Here is a 5,220-nt window from a genome sequence, read left to right as displayed (position 1 = left end):
AATTGAGCCTTGTATCAGGCTGTTCATTATCTTCCCTGGATTAATATTGGTCTGACAAGCCTATAATTATCCTGGTCATTGAATTTACCCATATTAAATACAGCACAACATTATCTTATTTGCAGTCCTCTGGAACCTACCTAATATTCTGAGACTTTCTGAAAATCAAAAGCCTATTAATTTCTCCCAACTGTATATTTAATTGTCTGGTAAGTATTCACAATTCAACTTGTAATTTTCTTTATTTTAATAGATATAGATATGCATAAACCCCCACATGCATCCCAGTTATTTATTTTAGTGAGATACTGCCCATCCCCCACTGTCCCCTTAATAGTTTTGATTTTCATTTTCTCTTATTATTTACATTATTCTCAGTGTCCTGGTTTCAGCAGTAGCAGTCATTTTTCTCCTTCTTGGTAGCTGGTGCAGTGCAGTGTTTTGACTTTCGGCCTGGGAACAGAGCTGATAACAAGGATGTTTTGGTTTGGCCAAGGACTTTGTGAGCCTCATGCTCTGCCAGGGAGGAGGGGAAGCCGGGAGGAAGCAGAGACAGGACACCTGACCCGAACTGACCAAAGAGGTATTCCATACCACAGCACGTCATGCCCAGGAGGTAACTGGGAGTTAGCCAGAAGGGCTGGGGGACTGCGGGGTTGGAGGAGGTATCGGAGAGCTTGGTCGGGCTGGGGGGGGGCGAGTTATCGGTCGGCTGGTGGTGAGATGATGTATTCTCTTCCCTTGTTATTTCCTTTATCATCGTTATCATTGGTGGTAGCAGTAGTGATTTGTGTTATACCTTAGTTACTAAACTGTTCTTATCTCAACCCGTGGGAGTTGCATTCTTTTCGATTCTCCTCTCCGTCCCTCCGGGAGTAGGGGGAGGGAAAGAAGGGGGGGAGTGAGTGAACGAGTTACCTGACTGGTTTTAAACCACGACAGTTCTTTTTTGGCGCCCAACGTGGGGCACGAACCCACGACCCTGAGATTAAGAGTCTCATGCTCTACCGACTGAGCTAGCCTGGCGCTATATTATAGTATAAATAACTTCTCTGGTCACTTCTTTTTAATAAACACCACAACCTATTGGTTTTATCTGGTTTTACTCTAAATTAGCAAAACATTTGAGAGCATGCACTGTTTGAATCACAATGCAAGAAATTAAATTCTTCACTTTTCAAGAACTCTTAAGTATATTTAAAGTTAGGGGAAAAAAAAAATAAAAAATTTTAAAATCCCAGAGATCTTCACTCTAAAAAATTGCTTCCTTGAAATTAAGCCATGTAATGGGGCTTTGATATATCTAGGAACAACCTGAAGTTACTTAAGTTTCTCCTGACATCTGCACAAAAACTATAACAAGAAGAAAAAAAACCCAAACATTTCCTTTCATTTCAAATTCTCACAAAAACATTTTTGCATTCCTTTTCAATGGGACAAAAAGGTCTTTCGCTAGCCAGAACTGTTTTGAAAGTTGAAATTTTCATAAAACCTGTGAACATGTACCCTAATTGCTTTGAATGTGTTAACAAATAATCATATTACATTCTTAAGCAGAAAAAGAGAAAAAGGTTTTAATAAATACTCAGGCATTATCCTACTAGTTTTCAAATTAGCTACAGTTATAAACTATGATTTCAGTAGTTTAGTTTAGACTGATTCCTAACTGATCTTACCAGGATAGTAACTTAAATACATCAGCATGCATCTATTAAATGAGATCTTTCTACTTTTGCAATCAATAATGAAGATAATTGCTTTGTGAGAAAAGAACAAAACAGCAAAAAACTTTGGGCATTTTGCCAAATTAAGAACTTAACCTGACTGTCAAATTCATGAACTTGAAACCAAAGGCTAGTATGCATTTGAACAGTTTCCCTTTTATCTAGTATTGAAAAACCCATGCATCACAGCATAAGCCCTAGATCTCCTTTTTATGGTGTTTTGTCTCACTTCCCCTACTTCTTATTTAATATGACAAAGTTCACTGATTTAGAAGGCACTTCACATTTCTTCCATTTTTGCTATATCCCTTTTATAGTTCACTGAGAGAAAGCCTATTGTCTAACAATAACTCTTCTCAACATTCCAGAAGCCCAGGCTCTCTACTGCGAAACACTGTTTACAAAATATTTTTGGCACTCTGAAAGAATCAGAAGCTCTCATTTAAATTTTATGACACAGAAGCCAGAAGCAGCATTAAAATTTTTAGGTCTAGAAGGGACATCCAAATGCCATCAGAAATTCTGATCATATGCTGCTGGGACATCTAGCCTTGTAAGCATTAGTGTCTTTTGGCAAGGAGAAAATCCTCTGACTAAACATCATGACCTTGTTTTCACATCTGGCATTTCCAAATAAAGGGTCACGTTTTGGCTCCTCTCACTTTCTTGTTTATCTTTATCTAAGTCCTGTGGAAAATGCGGATACCCCTATGCCTCCCGACCTCATGAAAGAATACAGAGGACAACACTGCCATACACAAACATAGGTCAGAGACCACATCCAAATTTCTGACCAGCTAGGAAACTTTTAGCATGAAGTACCAACTGGAACTTAAAGGTGGCTCTGTGTCTTCTTTCAGGGAAGCACTTAAGGAAGTACTTAACACCAGCCTCATCTCAGTGCAAGTGTATTTCGGTGTCTTTGTAACACGTACAGACTTCAAAGCCCACCACACACATGTCATTGCACAGTCATGTAGCAAAGCACATTTTAATTTCAACACATGAGCTAATACTTTCTGTAAGATTTGACATGTGCATGTACCCAAGCAATCAACAGGTATCTGCATCCTCAGGACCACCCAGCTCAGGTGAAGATATGGCTGGTGCATTCCCCTTGCCCATCAGGATTTTAGGACCAAGAGCACCAGTCATCATCCAGATCATCTTTGGTGCTACTGTTCTTAAGTCACTTCTGTATTTCCTCCCCTTGCAAATTGTTTCTCACTGCTGTTTAGCCCGCATCACCAACGTACAACAAACAAGTATTCACTTTCTATTTTACTGAAACTTTTAACTGAAATAAGATCAGCCACCACCCTCAACTGTCTGGGGTTTTTTACCCTCAACTACATCGGGCAAACGTGGAAAGGTTTTGTTCTGCAACTTGAATCAAAGCTAATATTAACCATTTATTTTTCTTCAGTATGCTGAACTTGCTTCTTTCTGAATTGTAGCTTAGTATTCACATGCAGAGCTTCTGTCAGTATTCTACTAAACAATATTAAAATGCCCATAAGTATGGCAAGAATTAAGCATGAATTTTGCTTAGGTCTGTGAAACTCCTACAACAGTAACTATTTCAAGTACTCCCTGCAACACAAAAAGGCCTAAATGCAGTGTTGTTAACACTTTTTCTTTATATATATATATATATATGTGTGTATATATCCCACACCTCATTCTGTTGTGTTTCTTGAATCCTCAGGTTCTTACCTCATGCAATTAGAATCATAGAATAGTTAGGATTGGAAAGGACCTTGAGATCATCAAGTTCCAACCCCCCTGCCATGGGCAGGGAAACCACACACTAGACCATCTCACCCAAGAACTCTGTCCAACCTGGCCTTGTACACCACCAGGGATGGAGCATTCACAACGTCCTTGGGCAACCCATTGCAGTGCCTCACCACCCTCACAGTAAAGAATTACATAAATTCATGATGATTTATTTTTGTTTGCCCTTTTTTCAAATATATGTATAGTTTTGAATTGAATTTTGAACCTGTTAGGGTTCTTTTCAGCAATCATAGATGTTCCCAAACACTCATCTTTACAGATACAGCCTTTCAAGTCATCTGTTAAATTACCTAAAAAATGTTAGAATGAATTTCAGAATGAATTTCAGGGAACCTTAGAAGAAAGAGCACCATGGGTTTGTCTAGGTGTAAGTCCTTAAGAACAGCAACTAACCCCAAAATTTGATTTCAGCTACCCAAGGAGAGTAGATATACACAGTGTGATTCAGTGTTTAAGGAGGAACCAACAGCTGAGTGCCTCATAAATGCTGAACTTAATATTCAGTTTTGCATGCTGGAAACAGCATGTTCTGCTATCACACATGCTGCGGACTAGAAGGTATTCCACAGCTATGTGTATGTGACATGGATATGTTTCTTAGCACGGCAATGTACAAGTTAGAAAGAATTTCACCTTTCCCCCTGACACACTCCCATATGTTTCTAGTTTTCTTAGGCTAAAGAAAGGGGAAAAAGAAAAGTATTTTCTCCTGCTTTCAGGAATAATACCAGCAAGAAAAACTTACATGTTCAAATTCTATGAAACTTGGTGAATACGTACTATGGCTCCATTTTACAATGTATAATTTTATAGAGTTCTTCCTATGTAAAACCTGCTTTTTATCTTGATGTTGATCTCAGATTCACTGCAGTTAACTTTGTTACACATTCCAGTGATTAAAGCTGAAGTCACAAGGTGATTCTTCAATTGCATTAACCCCAAAGTGCCTCAGGGTTTTGCTCGTCACCAGTAATACTACGTTTGCCAGGAGCTTAATGGTCAAATACCTTTTCCAAGGTAGTCCAGGGACTTCATATCAAAATCCTTGTTTGACATTCTTGCATTACCTGCTTAGATACGCAAGCAAGTCCCTCAGCATACATCTCCCAAAAAATTAACTATATCTTAAAAAAAAAAATACAGTTCTCCTAAATAGAATTTTGAAGGAAGATGAGGAAGGTTAAGTGTCTTTACAACCACTTAGCTTAGGTTTAGCTCTCAGCACAGCAAGTATCCCACCTTAAAAAATCAGCATCCAGGGAGAGAAGTAAAACAGCATGACCAAAAGCGCTTATTTTGTTGATGAATAATGGTGGGGAGCCTCATTATAAAATAAAAAATTTTTACAAAGTACTTGATAAGAAAAATACCAATATTGCTTCTAGGTTAAGTGAGATTGCCTCAAAGCCTGCTGAAATAGATTTTAAAGCTTTACCTAAGGTGAAGGTAGCTGAAATGTGAGCCTGCACAAACAAAAGGAAATTGAAGATGTCCATTGAAACACACTTGATAAAAACCCACTATAAAGCCAGTTTTTAATAAAGTGCTACATTTACTTGAGCCCATTTTGAAACCACATAAAGCTATTGTGTGGAAAGCCCTGGTTTTTGCAGTAATCATGGGAATGATGCACAAACACAACATAAAATGTTTGACAATCTGACCACCCTGACAGGATGACTGTGCTTCCATCACC

General features: G+C 38.5%; 1 non-coding gene across 1 annotated transcript; it reads right to left on the bottom strand.

The window, feature by feature from the left end:
* Positions 1 to 953: 953 nt before the first annotated feature.
* TRNAK-CUU (transfer RNA lysine (anticodon CUU)) lies at positions 954 to 1,026 on the bottom strand. The gene has a single exon. It is a non-coding gene; the product is annotated as a tRNA-Lys (tRNA).
* Between the last annotated feature and the right edge of the window lie 4,194 nt (positions 1,027 to 5,220).

This window comes from Pezoporus occidentalis, unplaced genomic scaffold (genome assembly GCF_034315485.1).
Source record: "Pezoporus occidentalis ecotype Australia unplaced genomic scaffold, CSIRO_AGI_Poc_V1 ctg156, whole genome shotgun sequence".
Classification (NCBI taxonomy): domain Eukaryota; kingdom Metazoa; phylum Chordata; class Aves; order Psittaciformes; family Psittacidae; genus Pezoporus; species Pezoporus occidentalis.
This window is presented reverse-complemented; position numbering and strand designations above follow the sequence as displayed.